This window comes from Leptonychotes weddellii, chromosome 1, assembly GCF_054177405.1.
Source record: "Leptonychotes weddellii isolate Sample4059 chromosome 1, ASM5417740v2, whole genome shotgun sequence".
In the NCBI taxonomy this organism is placed as follows: Eukaryota; Metazoa; Chordata; class Mammalia; order Carnivora; family Phocidae; genus Leptonychotes; species Leptonychotes weddellii.
Window position 1 is genome coordinate 113,872,305 of NC_138369.1, and position 22,017 is coordinate 113,894,321.

A 22,017-nucleotide genomic window follows, 5' to 3' on the forward strand; every position below is an offset into this window, starting at 1 on the left:
GCGCAAAATAGTCCTTAAAAAAATGAATGATTGAAGTAAATAGATAAATGAATTAAGGAGTCAATATAAAGCCTACCTAGGGGATGCCTGGGTGGCTCAGTTGGTTAAGCATCTGCCTTATGCTTGGTCATGATCCCAGGGTCCTGGGATCGAGCCCTGTCTCCAGTTCCAGCTCAGCGGGAGCCTGTTTCTCCCTCTTCCCTCTGCAGCTCACCCCTCCTTGTGCTGTCAAATAAATAAATAAAAATCTTTAAAAAAATAATACAGCCTACCTAGTATGGATCCATATATTAGCTGAACCAAGTCTTTCGCTAAAACTTCAGTAAACTTCAGGAGAAGGCTAATAAAAACATGTAATACCTTTCTTGATATATAGTGTAATAGGCCAGCTGGATTTTCAGGTCTAAAATCCTATGCCTCTAAGATTGGAACATGTTCCACTTCAATCAGATGCTGCAAGTGGAGCGTGTTTGTGGAATGTTGGAAGTGGTATCGTGCATAGAAGCAGAACCACATAGTTCACCCTTAGAACATCAAACACATGGATTATCTGCAGTAAGTTTAAGCCAGAGTATTGAGTTTTTAATACCAAAAAATGAAAAATATCTTTTCCAGCCTTCAAGCTTTGTTCTCCACCTCTGAGAGGTTGCTATGTTAGTTTTAGAAGCAGGCATATATTTCTCAAAAGAGACAAAAGATCTTTACCCAAAAGATATATAACTTTAAGACTCATGATGTAAAGACCTTAGATTGAAGGGACTTGGGAAAATAAAGGAAGTCAGAAAAGTCTCTTATGAGCAAATTTAGAGAAGATGATTGAAAATGTTACATATAAAAAAGAACCCAGCAGTGAACTGGGCTGTTTAGATAAAAAACGAATCAATAGACCACAGCTTTAGTTGCTCTTTTTACTTCTTTCTCCAAGACTAGGAAAAACCAAACTGTTTTATATCCATTATCATCCCTTGTACTGTGTGCATACACCTAGAGGAGGAAGCAGCCATAGGAGGAGGCCGAGGTTCAAAAGAGAAGAATGCAAAAGAATGAACAGGGATGGAAGTGATCCATCCAAGAAAGACATATACTTTTGAAATCAGAGCTGAGTACAAAGAGATCAGAGTAAGACATATTGTGTGAGCATGAGCCTCATAAAACAAAAAATTATGTGCCATATTTTGTTATTTATAGAGAAGACCATCTACCAAGACTCAGTGACTATTTTGGAATGAATAAATGTGCCCCCAAATACCTAAAACCCATTTTTCAGAGAAAAGCTGTAGCCTTAGGTTTCCAAGGAGCATACCTCCTATATTGCTATATGAATATGATATTAAATTTCTAGTGATATGTGAGTGTAACTCTTATTTATATATGTTTTATGGCTTACCATTCATTTTCATGTACTTTTGCTCATTTAATTCTCAAAATTACCTTATTCAATATTAAAATATTCATTTCAAAGATGGAGAAACAAAAACTAAGAAAGGTTAAATAAGTTGCCCAAAGTCTCACAAGTAATTATAGGCAGGGCCAGGACTCAGGTCTAGAGTTTTAGGTTTAAATCCATACTATTCCCAGCAGTTATGACAGTAACTAAGCAGGAAAAGGTTTAGGGCATATACAGCTGCTTTATCCCAAAGAGTCTAACTATGTTATGGGCACAGTCTCATTTATCTCTCAGCATTTCAGAAGGGAGGCAAGAAATTACTGTATTTCCATTTTGCAGCAGTTGTTCTTCTGTTTCTCTTCACATTAGACCCCCAAAAATTGTTGCCGTTCTTTCAAGAATGCACAATCTACAGAACCAACTAAACTGAGTGATCCTTTTGTCTACCGCTTATAGATTAAGCTGAAATCCCCTGAATGGCTGAAACCAGCAGTGGACAAATTGGAGCCTCATGCTGATGTTATTGACAACATTCACCTACTGAAGGGATGCAGCCCTGACCTGCCTTAATTAATGGAGTAAGATCCTGCCTCTGTTGTCAAGGTTCTCCAGGAGGTGAAAGAGATCAGTCAGCTAAGTTTTAAATAATTTTAATAAGAAAAACAACGTAATCCTTTAAAGATCAGCAACAAAGTAAAGATCCTTGGGAAAATAAAACCTGAACAGAACTGGTTGGCAAACATTTGAAGATTCTGCTACTGAAAACCACATGTGCCACAAAAGCCAGTCAGATTGATCTGTGTATTTGGGCAAGCTGTGTCTCATCCCTAGACCTGGTTTCCCCCTCTTTAAAATAAGGATTCTGATAATTATTTCCCTTGTAGAGCTGTGAAGATTGGGAATACATGTAGTACCCAGTAAATGTCAGGATCCCCTTTATTTCATGTTTCTCCATACTTAGCTTCAATGTTTGAGATACTGTCACTGAATTTCAGCTAAATGCCTTGATATGATGATGAGTTTTGCTTCCAACAGCAGCTGAATGAACTAAAACGCTGCACACTGGGGGTTGTGGGGACAGTTAGCAGTGGCCTCCGAAAAGATTTTATAATCCCTCAGTGCTTTATGTCTAAGATTCTTTAGGTCTCTGAAAGCCATGAATGTTTATATCTAAATAAGAATCTGAAGCTAACCTAGACATTCTGAAGCTTAAGGAATAAGTTTCCTTCTGTTTAGTCACCAGTGGGAACAGAGGAGCCCAGCAAACTTTTGCAGAATATTCTTTCCCTGATAGTGCAAAAAGAGACAGAAAAATCGGCAACATGATCTTGAAACCTGAACAATGACCTTCAGGAAATGTCAAAGTGAGAGTGACACAGTCACTGAGGAAAGAGGGGTAGGGTTATTTTGAGTAGGGTTATTTTTCCCCCAAAGCACACTTTGAAACATGAGTTAAAGCAATGACTCTGTGATCATAAAAATTTTATGCCAAGAGCATAGCATTCAAGGCTAAAAGTGCTGAGAATGAGAGAAAGTTTAAAATAGAATTATGTGTTTCTTAGGTGTCAAGATATATAAGCCTCCATCTGATCACATAGATGGTACAATTTCAAAGTGTCTGTAAGATGGATTCTATACCATTTATTTCCAAACTTCAGAATTTTATATTTTTATTAACCAGTGAGGTTGTATATGAAAAGAAGAAACAAGTGTGATTGTGGGTCTTGCTGTGACACGTCATATGTATTTAACTCACTTTTTCTAAATGGCAGGTGTCTCAATTCAAAGGAATTGGATCCTATACAGATCCTATAGCACAGTATCTTCTAGTCCTTCGGTAATATTGGAAATTGATCTACACTTAGAATTAATGTCTAAAGACTTCTTTTTATTTATATATTATTAAGTTTTCAAGTATAGAGAAAACATTGCTGTTCCTGCCTTCATCATCCCCTATAAATAAAATTTAAAATGTTAGAAACTATTTCAAAATATATAAATACAGGTGATGTCCATTTGTAAGGTGATTGCTTCAGTGGGAACAGACTTCTCTTAAACCTCAGGAGGCATGATATTTCCTTCCTGACTGAAGTCCCTGGCAGTTAAATAGTGTGAATCCCTGAAGGGGAAAAGCAAATACAGAGAAAATGCCTTCAAACTCAGTAGGGAAGGGAGGAGAGTGTAATATCCATATATCCCTGTTTTTTTTTTTCGTTTTAAATTCTGTTCCTGTTTGGTCAAAAGTCAAAGGCATTTTTCTTACATGTTTACAGTTTCTAAAATGAAGAAGGATGAGATAAATTCTCCTTCCTTTAATTATAACAGTGTTACACTGCACATTCACTGTGATCTTTATACAGTCAGAGGCCAGAGAAAGCATTTTTGACACAGGAGTATTTACTGGAAGCAAATTTAAAAAGTCTTATTTCTGTGGACACTGTGTGTTAAGAGAATTTCAAACCAATAAATATACCTATCCCCAATTAAAAGTTAAAATTAATCAGAATGATGAACTAGGTGTCCTTGGGCATGTCCTAGAACTTCTCTAATCCTCAGTTTCTCCATCTATAAAGATATTTCTCACTGGACTTTGGAAGTGCTCAAGTGACTGCACCATTTCACACTACCATCAGCAAAGTATGAGCTGCAGCGATTCTGTGTCCTCACAGCACTTGGTAATGTCAGATTGTTGTTGTTAGCCATTCTACTAGGTGTGGAGCGGTTTCTCATTGTGATTTTAATTTGTACTTCCCTAATGAATTATAATGGTGACCATCTTTTAGCTGCTTATTTGCCTTACTTGCATCTTCATTGTTGAAGTGTCTGTTTAAATCATTCATCCATTTTTAAATTGGGTTGCTTGTTTTCCTATTATTGAATTTTAAGCTTCCTCATATCTGCCTCCTCGTATCTTCTGCTCAGTGTTCTATAATGTGGTTATTTTTTTTCTTTATTGAGTACAAGGAATTCATTAGATATTCTAAGTACTAAAATCTTTAAATATCTTCTCCTAGTCTGTGATTTTTTTTTTCATGTTTGTAAGGTATATTCTGATGCAGTTGAAAACATAAGTGAATTTATCAGTCTTTTCCTTTGTGGTTTGTAGTTTTTTGTGTAATATTTAAGAACTATTTTTTCTATCCCAAAACAAAAAGTTGTTTTCTTATAAAAATTTGAGCTTTTTTTCACATTGTATTATTTAAATCAGCTAGATTTTTTTTTTATGTTGGAAGGTAGAAAACTAATAGTATCTTTTTTTTTTCCATTAACTCTATTCACAACTGAACTCCTATCCTTGTCCTATGTCCAGGTTCTCTCTTCTGATCCATTTTTTACATTTTCTGTGACTATTTCAAGACTACATAGTCTTATTTGCCTTGGATAAATGTTTTTCTAATAGCCCTACCTATCTTTAAGATTATACTGGCTTCAGTGATCTTTAGAATAGAATGTTTCCGGGCGCCTGGGTGGCTCAGTTGGTTAAGCGACTGCTTTCGGCTCAGGTCATGATCCTGGAGTCCCTGGATCGAGTCCTGCATCGGGCTCCCTGCTCGGCAGGGAGCCTGCTTCTCCCTCTGACCCTCCCCCCTCTCATGTGCTCTCTCTCTCTCATTCTCTCTGTCTCAAATAAATAAATAAAATCTTTAAAAAAAAGAATAGAATGTTTCCTTGAAAATTTTATTATAGATGAAATTGCCTAAAGTTATATTGTTTATCTTGGATATTAGTTTCTAAACTTTTAATTGTGAAGTATTTTCACATTCATGGAAAATTTGCAAAATTAGTACAAAGAATTCCCAGAAGTTCACCCATATTCTCCAAATGTTACCATTTACCATGTTTTCTCTCTTTTGCTTGCTCTTCATGTATATATATATATAATCTCCACAAATACACACACTAATTTCTCAACTTTCTGAGACATAACGCATATTTATACCTAAATATTTCAGTCTTTCTAAAAGTAACAATACACTCTATCTTCTGGCTACAGGACAATTATCGAAATTAAAAATTGACATTAATACAGTACAATTATTTTGTACTTTGTTTTCCATACTTTGTTCAAATTTTGCCAATTGTTTAATATATATTATGGAACAATGTATTAATGTGTGGAATACATTCCACTTTTTTTGATCTGGTATCCAATGCATTTAGTTGCTGTGTCTCTTTAATCTCTTTTAAGTACAATATGTATATATTTTTTTAGTCTTCTATAATTTCTCTCGGGAATATCAGTGAAAAGGTTGTGCATGTTTTTTATTAAAATTATTCCTAACGGGGTGCCTGGGTGGCTCAGTCGTTAAGCATCTGCCTTCGGCTCAGGTCATGATCCCAGCATCCTGGGATCGAGCCCCGCATCAGGCTCCCTGCTCCGCGGGAAGCCTGCTTCTCCCTCTCCCACTGCCCCTGCTTGTGTTCCTGCTCTCACTGTGTCTCTCTCTGTCAAATAAATACATAAAATCTTAAAAAAAAAAATTATTCCTAAGAATTTCATAGGGTTTTTTATGGTATTTTAAATAGATTTTTAAATACAATTTTTATTTTCTAATTGGTTACTGTTAAACATATTATAATAATTTATTTTAGCATATTTCCCTTGTATCCTATGTCCTTGCTAAGTTCATTAGTTCTAGTAGTTGTTTTGCAGATTCCTGAGAACTTTCTACCTAAACATCCTGTCATCTTCAAGAAGATAGTTTTACTCATTCCTTCCTCATCTTTATGACCTTAACTTTTTGGGTTGTCTTATTCAAATGACTGGAATCTCTAGCTCCATTTAAATGAGAGGAGTGAAAACAGACATCTTTGCCTTGTTTTCAAACTTAGGAAGAAAGCATTTATCATTTCTAGGTAAGTTTAATATTAGCTCTGGGTTTTTGCTGATATCCTTTATCAGAATAAGGAATTTCACTTCCATACTTAACTTTCCAAGTGTTTTTACCATAGACAAATTTTGAGTTTTGACAAATGCTCTTTCCTGCATCAGTTGAAATACTCATATGGATTTTCTTCTTTATTCTGTTAATATCGTGAGTTACATTGGTTGATTTTCACCATGACAAACCATTTTTGCATTCATGTGATAAATACCACATGATAGATTCAAATTAGTACCCTACTGCTATTCATTAAATTTTGTTAAGAATGTTAAGAATTTTTGTAGCTAAGTTCAGGAGAGATATTGTTCTGTAGTTTTCAATTCTTGTAATGTCTCTGCTTGGTTTTGGTTAATACTACCATAGTGCCCACGTATGGTGAGTGGAAAAGTGTTCCATACTTTAAAAGAGTTTTTGTAGAATTGGAATTATTTGTTCATTAAACATTTATTTGAATTCGCCAGAGCTACAGTTTTGTCAGAAAGTTTAAAGCTATTAATTCAATTTATTTAACAGTTATAGAGCTATACTATCTACTATTCAATTTATTTCTTCCTGAATGAGCTTAGGCAATTTGTGTCTTTCAAGGAATTTTTCCATTTCATCTAAGGTCTCAAATTTAATGGCATAAAGCTGCTCAAAATATTCACATATCACCCTTGCAATAGCTAGAAGATCTATTATCATTTTTATTTGAAATATTTTCTATATCCCCTTGTGATTTATTTCTTGACCCATGGATAATTATGTTATTCTATTTCCAAATATTTGATACTTCCTAAATATTTTATTATTGACTTCTAATTTAATTCCCTTGTAGTTAGAGAATATATGCTTTATGATCTCAATCCATTTCAATTTATTGAGATTTATTTTATGGTCCAACATCTTAGTGAATGTAGCATGGATTTTTCTAGAGTTATTGAGTACTGTGTTCTATAGATATCAATAAAGTCAAGATGGCTGATAGTGTTGTTCAAATACTCTAAAGTTTTACTAACATTTTTGTCTAGTTTTTCCACCAGTTTCTGAAACAGAAGGTTTTAATTAATTTAATTCTGTCATTTTTTGCTTTTTAGGTTTTAAGGTTCTGTTATCAGGGTTAAACACATTTATGACTCTTATGAATTCCTAATAAATAAATCCTGTTCTCATTATGAAATATTCTTTATATTAGTAATACTTTTATGTTTAGTATTATTCTGTATTCAAGGCTATTTTATCTCATGTTAATAAAGCTACACCAGTCCTCTATGTTCTTTTTTCTTTCTTTCTTTTTTTTTTCTTTTGTGCAACTTTTTCCATCCATGTAGTGTTAACCTCTTTCTTTATATTAAAATGCTTCTCTGGTAGAAATAACTGGATGTTACTTTTTTTTTCCTTTGATAATCTGCCTTTTAACTGGAGCATTTATTTTATCTATATTGGAATTGGTTAGTTAGATTTAGGTCTACCATTTTATTTGTTTGCTATGTGTCCTTTTTCTTTCTCTGATTCCTCATTCTTGCCTCCTTTTGGTTTATTTGTATGTGTTTTAGAATTCAGCTTCTCAGTTTTACTCCCTTGCTTTATTTTGAATGGTTACTCTAGGAATTATAATGTGCACTCAATTTTTCTCACTTTACTTAGAGTTAATATTGTAGTAACTTTGAAAAATATAGATCCATTTATCCACCCACACACCCTCTATCTTTTATGTAATTTCAACATTTGGGTCATCTCTAATGTGTCATCCATTGTTTGCTTTTTTTTTTTTTTTTAAGATGTGGTCACATTTTCCTCTATGTGTATGTGTGAAGTAATTTTAGATTGTATTCTGGAAATTGTGAATGTTATGTTGTACACTCTGGATTCTATTATATTGTTTTAAAGAATATTTTTTTGTTTCAGAAGTCAGTTAACTTGGTTAGAATCATACTGTAAATTCTGATGTGTCTAGTAGGTGGTAGCTTAGGTCTCAGATCAATTCTCTAGCTTTAAGATGCAAGCTACTTTCAGTTTGCTCTATGCATAACTGGCTCAGGAATCAATGGGAGACAGGCTGAGTTCAAACACAAGACTTGGGGTTTCCTTTCTCTAGAACTTTCCTTTCTGGTACCTCCCTTCATTTTTTGGTCTCCCTGGTTGTCTTGTCTTCATTTGCAAGTACCTCTGGCCAGAAGAATGGTAGCCTCTCAATCACAGCTTTGCTGTTTCTGCACTTCCAAGACATCAACTGTGACCACCCTCAGGGCAAAGCAACAAAATCCAGGGAGCTCACTCCATGCCAGTCACTTGCTACTAGTTTCTACTCCAACCCGAAATCTGCCATTATTCAATCTCCAGAGCCCTCAGTTAATTAGTTTTACTGTGTTCAAATGTTAAAGCTGTTACTTGTAAGAGAATCAACTTGTTAGGCACTTACTCCTCCAAACCAGAAGCCCAGAGTCTCATTAATTGTTATATTTTTCTCTCTTCTTGGAGGAAGGGCCTTAGATCATTTGACTCCAGTTTTTTACTGCCAGAATTATATGTCACTAAATCATGCATTTCAATTATCTATATGTTTTAAACTTCATAATGCATTATTCTTATTGTTTTATACACTTAATACTAATTCACATTTACTTTCTTATATTCTTTTTGAGGCATTACATTCCTTACTACATTTCTGAACTTCTATCTAGGATTATTTTCCTTCTACCTAAAGAAAATTCCTTAGTTTCCTAAAGAAAATTCTTCAGTAATTTCTTCAGTGTTGGTATACTGACAAATTTTCTCATATTTTGTTTTTCAGAAAGTATCATTTTACTCACACTCTTAAAGAATATCATCAATACATTATAACTCTAGGTTAGCAATTATTTCAACACTTTGTCGATAGCATTCCTTCACTTCCACTCTTCATTATTTCTGTTGAAAATTCAGCTATCATTCTGATTATTGCTTCTTAAAAATATATTTTGGTTTATATTAAAATTATCTCTTTGAATTTGATTTTCAAAAGTATTACTGTCATGAGCCTCCATATGTTTTTCTTTTAAAGTTTCCTACTTGGGATTTCTAGGATTTCTAGACTCAATAGCTTGATGCCTTTCTTCAATTTTAGAAAATTCTCAATCATTATCTTCTTAAATATTGTCTCTGCTTCATTCTCTCTCTTTTTATTCTGGGACTAAATTATACATAAATTATACCATAAATTATTCTGGGACTAAAATATACCATTTTCTCTCAATGGTATGTCTTATTGTTTTTATCTAATCTAGTTCACCAATTCTTTTTGGCTACTATGCTGTTAATTCCATCTATTGAGTTCCTAATTTTGGTTATGTATGTTTTTCAGTTATAGAATTTCTATGTTCTTCTTCCCCAATTACCCACATATTCTACTTTTACAACAAATATCCTCATCTCATAAATAAACTGTTATTAGATTTGCTAACTGTTTGCTTTGTAGATTTTTCTATTAGAAAAAATGGTTTTTGTAGTTACTTTAAAAAGTCAGCAAATCTCCATTGCTTTATTCTATTTCATTAATTTCTACTTTAATCATTATTATCATCCTTTGTTTTTCCATAAGGTTTACTTATTTTTTCTAACTTTCTGTCTTAAACACTTGGCTCACATATTTTTGCTGTTTTTCATTTTATACAATAGTTTAAGGCCACAGATTTGTTATGATTATATTATACCCATGTTGTTAATTCCTAAGATAATTAATCACATTATATATCTTATTTTTATGCCAATTTGTAAATACTCTACAATTACAATTTTGTTTAGTTTACTCTTTAACCTGAGTTTAGGTTACATTTAGAGTGTATTTTCCTCCTTTTTCAGACTCAACTAAAATATACAAATCAGTTGCAATTTCTGATGAGCTATTAAAAATAATGTTCTTCATATTCTGACACTCCTGACCTATGACTACACCCAACAGGAATGAGATTTGGGATTATTTTCTAGAAGTACAATGCATCATTTTGGTTAAAGGGTAAAATATTTCATTCAACCTTTCACCCTCAAGAGCTGTTTTTAATTTGCTCTTTCATACTGCTTGCTCTTAGGGAAACCAGTTGCCAAGTCAGTGAATGAGCTTAGAAGCTGGTCTGAGATCTGCCAATAGCCACATGAGTGAGCTCAAAAGTAGATCCTCCTACAGCTGAACCTTGAGTTGATTGCAGACCTGGCCAGAACTTTGACTACAACCTTGTCCAAGACCCTGAACCAGAACCACCCAGCTAAGCCACTCCACGATTACTGACCCACACAATCTATGAGATAATAAGTGTTTGTTGCTTTAAGCCACTAAATTTTAAAGTAATTTGTTACACAGAAACAGATAACTGGTATGCCTTCCATTTCTTTTTAACCAACATCAAATAATAAAGCAAAATCCCAATGGGTAAGGTAGTGTAACTAAAAAAGAGAATCTGACTAAACCAAGTTAAAACAAAATATGGTCAAGACTCAATTGTCTATAAGTAGAGAAATGGAAGATACTCATTTCCCCAGAGGAGATGATGAGAAACGTGTCTATCTCCCCCTGTGATCAGGAATAGAAGATCCAATGATGGGAACCAGAGGAGATGAATGGCATTTAGTATATAGTCTATGACCCCCAAATGCTGCTCTACACATAAACCAAATTCATGGTCATGGCCTCACCTTCACAGTCTAACACCTCAGGGAGCTGTATCACAGAAGTATCTTTGGCTTACTTACAGACTGCTGATTGATATCTGCTCTACAATTGAGCTTCAGGTTCATGGTAATGCTGCATATTCCAATCTGTTCTGTCCTTATATGTATTTAGCACAAGGAATTATGGTTTTAATTGGATCCAAAAGCTAAAATTTCTGTGTAGGATATTTATTTAAAATCACATAAGAAATGCTATGCTTTATCAAACCCTTGGGAAGAATTCTCAAGAGAATTACATTTCCTGCCATGTGCTTTATCTCTTTCACCATATAAAAAATGGGACTTTTCTTTCTGGAGTGTTTTAAGATATCTGACATCTAGTTTAGAAAGTGATAAACGTGCAACTTCAGTAATATCTTGCTTTAGTCACAGGAAACATCAATTGACGGAGCTATGCCTGTGATGTTCATACAAGTGCTCTCTATCATAGCCACATTTTTCTGTTACAATTTGGATTTGGTCCTGTCACTTGATTTGTGGAGAATGGGCTATCTTGTTTCAAAAATATCTTTTCCAACTATCAGTCATCATTAGTGGAAACATCTTTTTTTCTTCCTGCCTCATCCTGTCTAATAATTCAATAAGCATACTTTCTCAATCACATTTTTGTTGTCTTTTCTCCACTTATTCTGCTTTGCTCCAATTTTTCATTTTAGTATAGCTGCTCCCAATTCTGCTGCCTTTTGAAAAATTGACATAAATGTTCCTTCCCTATATGCTTTCATTCTCTTCACTTGGCAAACCAAGGATCCTGAAACCCACAACAGACACTTTCTATTCCATTTAGAAAAGGCGACCTATGAATATCTATAGATGTGTCATTATAAACAAGAGAGGCATTTGAGGACATGTCCTTTAGCCAAGTTGCTCTTATAAAGCAGTACACCATACTACAGAAGGGCTCAGGCTTTGACACAGGTGGACCTGGGTTTTCACCCCAATTTGGTTATTTAAGTGTGTGGCTTTAAGGGAAGTTTTATATGCTTTCTGGGTATCAGGTTCCTTACATATTAAACAGTATTTACTGTTTAATGATAATGTTTTGAGGTTTTTTTTTTTTTAAGATTTTATTTATTTGACAGAGAGAGACACAGCAAGAGAGGGAACACAAGCAGGGGGGAGTGGGAGAGGGAGAAGCAGGCTTCCCGCAGAGCAGGGAGCCCGATGCGGGGCTTGATCCCAGGACCCTCAGATTATGACCTGAGCGGAAGGCAGACGCTTAACGACTGAGCCACCTAGGCGCCCCAATGCTTTGAGTTTTAAATATAATAATGCATACCAAGTGCTTTTAAAAGAGCATGGAATATAATAAATGCTAAGTAGTAGCCCCACCTCCTCCAAAAAAGTTGGTTTATTGACTATATTGTAATATTATAGACTTTCCTATATTAATGAGGTAGATATTTTTCCATCATTAAGTATATGTGGAAATTTAGCCTGCAAGACAATCGTAGGGAACTATGCAGCTTTTTAAACAGAGTTTATTTCAGATATTTGTGGACACAGAGTTGGCTGATAAATAATGTAATAACCATATGTGGTTAAATGTGTGCTCTATGTCAAGAAATGTATAATGGCCATTAGATAGATAGGCAGATCAATAGATACATAGGTAGATACATAGGTAGATGATTGGTAGATAGATAGATAGGTAGATAGATGATAGAATCATAAGATCACAAAATTTGAAATATGAAAAAAGACCTTAAATAATTTTTAATGTAACCTCTAACTTGACAGATGAAGAGAGGGGAAAGATGAAGCTGATTTTATAAGACCACAGTTCTCCCAGATTTCATTTTTCTGCTATTGCCACTATACCAGTAGGTATTCTGTAGATATTTCCATAGAATCCTGCAGTCAAATTACACCAAAGAATTTACAATCCTTTGCAAATATTCATATGACATTAAACACTTAAAGAATTTGAATTAGAAAGTCTTCCTACAGATCATTGCAGATTTGCTGCTTTTTTGATACAGCAAAACACTTTGTCTGAACTATGTACACACCTGCATTTGACTCCCTTTTTATCATTGTGAGTGGGACAATAAATGACCGTGGAAGTAAAAATGGATTTCCTACTTAAAATCAATCAAGCACAGATAATCAACATGTGTTGAAAGTAATAAATACACTTATTGAGTAAAATTCCTGAGGTATATAACCTTCTCTAGGTCAATATGTTAAGCCTTTTGGCAAAGTTTATTAACATTCTTAAAACACTAGAAGAAAAAAAAAAACTCCCTGATTTCAGATTCAACTAAAATGTACTGAATGTCAGCTATGTTTCAGGGACTGTATGGGGTACTTTTACATATATAATCTTAATCAATTTCATAACTCTGAAGGGCTTATAGAATTTACATTTAACTGATGGTGAAATTAATGTTCACAAAATTAGGTTACTTATCTACAAGCATACATATATATATGAATGAGAGAGCTAGATTTCAAGTCTGAGTCTCAATTTCAAATGAAATGTGTTATACTGTAATTGCCTCAGAAAGCCTCTTGGGCTCTTTGTTTATGTGTTTGTTTTTTGCCAAGAAAAAGCAATATTAAAGAATATTCAGCAAAATGGATATAAATCAAATATAATCCTATTACTTTGGCATCAGTTTTTTTTTTATGTGTGTGCATTCCCCAGTGATATTTATCTAAAAGCATTCATAATTTTATGCAGGTTTAATCCCAGTGTCTGCTAATTTTTATTATCATTGTGACTTACTGAACATGCTACCATGGTTTTGCAAATGCTTTTTGCTATTCTTATGACTGCATGATATTTATCACTTTGTTAGACAATTATTTATTCCATATTCCATTAATATTGGAAATTTAATACAATAATAAATAATCTTAATAGCTTCTCTTGTTTTGTTTAAATATTTTTTGAGATACATTTCCACTAATTAGACTCCTGAGTTAAGAATGTGGATTTTTTTCTCTTTATATGTACTGACATATTGCTTTCAAAAAGGATTATATAAATTTGCACTATATGATTGACCGATCTTGCTCTACTGTTTACAACACTGGAAGAATACTTTTAAAAATAGCCTAATATAAGAACAGTATTATAGTTTAATTTGAATTATTTGACTTGTGATAAGTTTATGTTGCTCCTTGTGTAGATGTCTTCATCTACGCTAGTCTTAATTTAAATTGACAAAGCAATAGCAGAGAGGGACAGAATGATACCCAAAGTATAGAAGATATTTGTGAGCAAATTATGGACATTCTTCTTTTTTACAATTAAATAGAGCAATGGTCCTGCCCTAACTTTGAGTCAATCAAGAGCTGAACTGTCTTCATTATATTTCATTTAATTATTAATATTAGCATGGGTAAACTATGATGTAAGTGCTGAAAAAAGTTTTTATTCTGGAAAAAGTCTGGTAAACTGGTAAAATATTTTACCAAAGGTCTTTAAGCATTAATTTTATTCATCAAATATTAACTCACATAGGTCAAAGGGCACAAGACACTTTCCTCATTTTTTAATAGGCTTGTGACACACTGCTATTATCATAGTTACTTATGTGCATGATATTTCCTCTATATGATTCTAGCATTTTTTAGACCAGAGACTCTGTAATGCTCATTTTTACCATAATTAAATTTTTCACAAATCATAACGGCAAACTTATTAATAAATTATTATTTTTTGGTCATGACCAATTGCACAATGGAAAAGTCCACTCATGAATGTGCTTAATAGCCATAAATCCTACTGGATGAATGGTAAGAGTTTATCCCAAATCACTCATTTCAGGTCAATATTTGTTTATAAACTAGAAATCATCCAAACTTCATATATAACTTAAAATATATAATATTTAAAGGTAGATCTTATATAATAACATAGAAAAAAGTTTTTATAAAACATAATTTAAGACATAATGCTAAAAAAGTATATCTATTATATCAGATTTTGACATACACTACAGTAATTATAATGTTATGTGTATTAGAGGATAAAAAGACATTAGAGAAAATGCAACAAATTGGTAATGCCTTTAAAGTGTGAAAGTTCAGAGGATTTATGGTATTCTACATCTGTACATTTGAAATTATTTTAATAAACTATTATTTTATGATTAGGAAATAAAAATATGCAAATTTAGAAGAAAAGTAAAATGAACAAAAACTAGCATGTATCTTGAGGATTATAACAAAAAATATTGTTATAGTCAATAAAAACATCAGTTTCATATTAACGTTTGGTGATACTTTCTACCTAAATCCCAAGTTTTTAAATGCTATTATAACACCCTATTATTAAGATTTTTATTTTAAGAGGTAGTATATTTACTACCTTTTAAAAGTGCCAACTATCTTTGATTTTTTATTAAAATGAGTTTCAATTTTGCTTTGAGAATTCTATGTCACCCTCTTTGATTTACTAGATAACAGGTTCTCAAACTTTTTGTTGTCAGGACCCCTTGACACTCTTAAAAATTAAGACTTCCAAAGAGCATTTTCTTTTTTTTTTTTTTTTAAGATTTTATTTATTTGTTTGAGAGATAGTGTGAGTGAGAGAGACAGCACATGAAGAGGGGCAGAAGGAGAGGGAGAAGCAGGCTCCCTTGCTAAGCAAGGAGCCTGATGCAGGGCTTGATCCCAGGACCCTGGGGTCATGACCTGAGCCTAAGGCAGACACTTAACTGACTGAGCCACCCAGGTGCCCTCCAAAGAGCATTTTCTTATGAGTTATATCTATTGGATTATTTCTATTCCAAATTAAAACAGAAATTATTAAATTTTTAATTTATGAATTCATTTAAAAATAATAATCTAAGCCCATTTCATGTTAGCATAAATAGTATAATTTTTTTAAAGATTTTATTTATTTATTTGGCAGAGAGAGAGACAGCGAGAGAGGGAACACAAGCAGGGGGAGTGGGAGAGGGAGAAGCAGGCTTCCCGCAGAGCAGGGAGCCCTATGCGGGGCTTGATCCCAGGACCCCGGGACCATGACCTGAGCCGAAGGCAGACACTTAAAGGCTGAGCCACCCAGGCACCCCTAAATAGTATAATTTAAAAATATAAATATTTTGCAAAAAAATTCAACACAGTGAAATTATTTTGTATGTTTGCAAGTCTTTTTAATTAACTTTGGCATAATAGAAAATACCTAGATTCTCATATCTGCGTCTGCTATCAATGTACTGTAATATGATGTTTTTTTAAAGTATATGAAGAAAGTCCAGCTTCACACAGGTACGTATGTAAGTTGAAGAAAGGAAAAATATTTCCACAGTCTTTTCAGGATACTGAAAATCAGTGAGTGATAGTTTATTAAAATTAGTTGCTCTATGGAATCTGAAACCATATCAATAAACATTTTGTTTTCTGTCGACATTAAAATACAATGCCTATTTGCGACTTGGACTGGATATTTTACTCATTCATAGTTATACATTGATCATTTGGAAAATATCAGTTCACAGCTTGAGCAAATCTCCCAGATGTTGACATGTTTCATTATACGATATAAATAATTCACATTCATTAGTATCATCACTAATCTCATAAAAGTCTTCAAGCAGATTCGGCCTTGTGGGAGTATAGGCTGGCCAGCTGCAGAAGACTCCACACTCAGAAAGTTCCCCGGTTTGGTTTAATAGTGCCCTGCTATTGCTGTCTTGGAATTTTTAATAATCTTATCTTTGAACTTGTGTTTTGTAAGTGAAGCCCAATGGGATAATAAAGCAAAAAGATATGTGCAGTATGCAGCATGCCAGCCATTCCTTGGTGCCTCATTTACATACTGTATACACAATGCTCCACAATCACAAAGTTCCTGTGTACCCACAGCATGGGAATTCAGTGAGATTCAAAGTGCAGAGTAAGCTTGTTAAGCCTATGACGAAGCTGGGGTGCTAACAGCCCTGAGAAACCACACTCTGCAATCAAATCAGAATTTGCTTTGAATGCACAAAAAATGCAGTGTTTTCTAAGAAAGATGAAGCACCTAGGAACTCTATCATATCCTTTGTCATTGGTGTTCCTTTCTTGTAATTGCCAACCATTGTCCCTGAAAATGATGATAGTAAGAAAATGAAAAATCAAGCAGCCCATTGTCCCCTTTCTTTTCAGTCCTTCCTTAGTCATAAATAAGCTGAAGGTGGTGTTCACAGAACATACAAATGTCCAGAAATAAAAACAGTTGCTTAGAGTTGTACACCATGTCTGCTCTTTTGGTAAGAACAAATAATATGCCCATATCAACTATGAAATACAAATTGTGCAATTTTTGTGATTTTGCATATGAATCAAATGTTCTCATAGTTGCATATAAAAGTGCCATTACATAATATAAACAGTAAAATTCATGGTAATAACTTAAAATTTTCATTTCTTTCCTTAGAACAACATTAAGTGCAAATAAAAAAACACCATCACAAGCCAAAAAAAAGAAACTATGGAAGAAGGAAAAAAGCTTTCTATTTTAGTACCCTTAATGGCACTTTTTTTTTTTTTTTGGCTTTTTGAACAAGGAGCCCCACATTTTCATTTTGCACTGAGGCCTGTATTGAAAAGCTGTCAAGTTTGTGGTGGCAGATACATGTTTTCAAAATTCTGATTTTTAACTTGAAAGCTCAAATTTTATCATTGGCCACAAATACTGTCAGCTGTTTTCCTTGAAGTGAGAGGCTCACTTCATTCTTTCTTGAGAAAATTTCTGCCAAATACTCAAGTCTGAACAACCATAATTTCTTTCAAACAAAAATAGTATTTCATCTTAAAAAAGAGGCAAGTTCGGGTCCCAACAACTGTACAATGAGACAGCCACTGCACTTTGGTATGTAGGAGAAGTACTCTATGCATACTTTGTCACATACAATATTAAAAAAAAAATGTATTCAAGAATGGAGATTAAAGAAAATTAATTGTTACTGATTCATCCAAAGCATTTGTAAGTGAAACGTTTTTCCCCTTTCCTGTGCATGCACAGCAATAAACAATACAATCTCTACCAGCAGTTTATTGCCACTGCTTTGACTCATGGTAAGGCTTTGATGGCTTATCTACTGTGGCATATGCATCATCTGTACAAAGGTAGACACAGTTAAAAAAAAACAGGAAAATAATTTCTTAGTATTATTAGAAAAATAATTTTGATCTTGTGGACCTCTAGAAAGGGTCTCTGGGACCCCCAGGGGTTCACTGAATACACTTTGAGAATCACTACACTAGCTGATTCATTGTGATGAGGAAAATAGCATACAATCTCTGAAATGTAATTTGTATTTAAAACAAATCAAGAAATTAAGCTTTACTAAATATTTAATATACAAATGAATACCAGTACCCTCATTTTGGCATGTCAAATGATTATGTATCATACATTATACAATATATCCTAAGGGAAGAATGAGAGTTCCTCAACCCAAAGAGATGGACTATGGTGACCTTACTCCTTTGTTCATTCATATTTTGATTTTTTATGTCAAGTGGATTTGCCAATTATATCATGCATTTTAACTAGCCTAATCCCCACAAAAAGGGTCAAATGACTTTTAAATATTTCTTCCAAGAAACAAGAGGCTAAAAATAATACAGAAAATACAAGCAAACTTTAAAGACAGAGCTGGCACTTCTACTCCCAAAGTGAGCCCCTCGTCAGTCACGCCATTAGATTAAAATTAGTGAAGGAACTAATCAGATATGACAAGAAATCAGTCACAAATGTTCAAAAGTATCAAAAAGACAACTTGATAATGAATGATGAATCTAACCCTAAAAATGTATATTATATTTAACACTTTACAGATAGCAACACCTGTATATACATGCATTAATGAGTGTTATTAATTATTAAAAATTACATTATGTAAATGAAAATAAAAGGACTATCAATGATAGCGCATTAAGAACTATAGCTTATTATTAATCCACTTCTACACACATGAGGTTCATAAAGAAGAAAGAAGGGTACTCCAAAAAATTAATAACCAAAAGAAAACAAAAAGCTGGTATAGCATAATATTAGACAAAACAGAATTTAAGGAAATTAGTAGAAATAAAGAGGAAGATTAAGTCATGATAAAAGAGCAACCACCCACCAAGAAGATATAATAATCATAAATGTGTATCACTGAAAACTTAGTCTTGAAGTATATGAAGCAAAATTAATACTATGGAAAAACTGGACAAATCCAGAAAGTGGGAAATTTTTTTCAATGCCTGTTTTTGAAACTGATAGATAAAACAAGCTAAAAATAATTAAGGACATGGGGAAAGTGATCAATTCTATTAATAAGCAAATGCTAATAAATTTGGTAATATCTAATAAAATTAGACATATTCATATTTTTCTACTCAGTACTCTCAATTATAAGTATTCTTTTAAATATAATCAAGAAAAAATAGAAACAACCTAAATGTTCACTAAAAGAGCAACAACAAAAGCATACATGCAACTATCAAAAATACATTTATACTGTTACTATATTTTTAAGAAAAAATAGAAAAAACAATGCATATAGTTTAATACGTATATGCAAAAAATCACACACATATGTATCAATGAAATGTGTTTAAAAGTGGATTTATAAAGGATGTTGTAACTAAACTGTTGAGAGTAGTTACCTTGAGAAAAAATAAGGAAAAAGATTTATGTTTTATTCACATACATATATACTGTTTGAAAAATTTTTAAGACAAGGTATTTAAATATTACTTATATAATAGAGATACAGAGAGAAGGAGAACATAGACCAGTCCCCAGGTAGTGGCAGGCTGCTACAGCAGAAACAGATAGGAAGCTCTGTATTGGCAAGAGTGTGGAGAAAGGTGTTTTCATCAACTGTGGAAATGTAACAATGTAATGGAAAGAAATGTGGTAGGGGGCACCTGGGTGGCTCAGTTGGTTAAGCGACTGCCTTCGGCTCAGGTCATGATCCTGGAGTCCCGGGATCGAGTCCCACATCGGGCTCCCTGCTCAGCAGGGAGTCTGCTTCTCCCTCTGACCCTCCTCCCTCTCACGCTCTCTGTCTCTCATTCTCTCTCTCGCAAATAAATAAAAAAAAAAATCTTAAAAAAGAAAGAAAGAAATGTGCTAGGACTGATCATCCCTGACTTATGATCTAAATGTTCTCTGGTCAATGTTGCTTGTCAAACTGTGTTAAATCAAACTCATTTGTTACACACATAAAAGTAAAAATCAATTCATAAAAGACCAAAATGGATGTTAGTAAAACAAAGAGAGTTTGTACAATTATTAAGCATATATAAGTTATATGATAAATGGGTTTTGAGGGAGTAGGGCAGGGAAGGGTTCTCCTGAAAAATGAAATGCCTCAGATATCATAATATACAAATTTGATGAAACTTGGACTGATTCTGCTTTTCTTCCCAATAAATCTTCCTTTAGCAGGAATTACTCATTGTTCTGAAGATGCCCAAATAAATTCTAAAAAATAGGGTTTTACTTTCAGTTGATTAGATGTACATGAATAATTTTGAAAGAGTTTGAATGGCTAATATAAAAAGAGACAATTATTAATGGTAGCATCTTCAACAAGTATTTACTAGAAAAGGAGAAATGTCTCTAGTACACGTGGCATAGGTGGTTGGTATTAGCATAAAACTATTCTCGTAAAGAAACACACTTTTCCCTGTAATATACAACATGAAGACAATCATCTGGAGAGCTGCCACAAAGAGTGATCCAGAGAAGAGGAAATTGTAATATCACTTACAATATTTACTTGACTTTGATTCAGTATTATCTAATTTAACATCTAACAAACCAGCAGCAAGACCTAGGTAATTAATCAGTCATTATTACCCCAAAATAACTATTTATAATTGCTTATATCTGTGTTCGAGGACTAGCCAGAGAATAATCTTGAAGAAAACATCAAAGGTATTTTACAGAAAGGATTGAAGAGTGTGAGAAAGTGAAATAATTGCTTGTTTCTATAAACAGAGCAGTAAAGACAGTAGTGAAGCCTCCAGAAGAAAAAGAAAATAGTTTTAGTATACTAGTATAAGCAAAAGTCGTTCTTCAAAGTACATTCATAGACCAATTATCAGTGTTAGTAAAAACAATAAAACATAATGACAATTAGCATATGGAAAAAGAAACACTATTTTCTAAATAGAAACAATGTCAGTGTAACCCCAATAGATCAGTTTAGGAAACAAAATTTGTGAGTTTTTACAATAAAAATACGAAAAAGAAAATCTTCTTTTTTTTTTTAAAGATTTTATTTATTTATTTGAGAGAGAGAGAATGAGAGACAGAGAGCACGAGAGGGAAGAGGGCAGAGGGAGAAGCAGACCCCCCACTGAGCAGGGAGCCCGATGCGGGACTCGATCCCGGGACTCCAGGATCATGACCTGAGCCGAAGGCAGTCGCTTAACAAACTGAGTCACCCAGGTGCCCCCGAAAAAGAAAATCTTAAATAATTGTTAGAAAATGTATTTTACATTATCAACAGGAGATGCTAACATAAAAACTCCATTTCTAGGAAACAGATTTTGATTTCATGCATGGATGTTTTGAAAAAATTGATAGTTCACAAATGGTTACTTGACTAAATTTGTCCTTTCTTTAATTGAACTAAGTGAATCAACTCATAAAAGTAGTCCAACTAGGTTTTGCCTACTGAAAAAGAGGACTCTCAATAAATAAATAAATGGAAGAATGCAAAAATGTGTGGATGTATGGATGGGGGTTGATATATCTTCAGGTTCAACTGGAAATACAGAGGTAGTCACTAAAATTAATGAAATTCTTAAAAATAAAATGGGAAATAATGAGTAATAATTAAAAACAAAAACATTTCTCTAAAATAAGAACCAAAATATATTTGAAACAAAGAGATGATGCAGGGCACTGAGGAAGGAAGCAAATAATTAAGGCAAAGGAAAGAACTGATTTAAATGTAAAGTGACTAAAAACCACAAGATACTTAGGAATAAACTTAACCAAAGAGGCAAAGGATCTGTACTCTGAAAACTACAGAACACTCATGAAAGAAATTGAGGAAGACACAAAGAAATGGAAAAACATTCCATTTTCATGGATTGGAAGAAAAAATA

General features: G+C 33.4%; 1 pseudogene; it reads left to right on the forward strand.

Annotated features, from left to right (window-relative positions):
* The first annotated feature begins 432 nt into the window (after positions 1-432).
* LOC102748612 (inositol 1,4,5-triphosphate receptor associated 2-like) overlaps positions 433-22,017 on the forward strand; it is a 69,726-nt pseudogene continuing 48,141 nt past the window's right edge.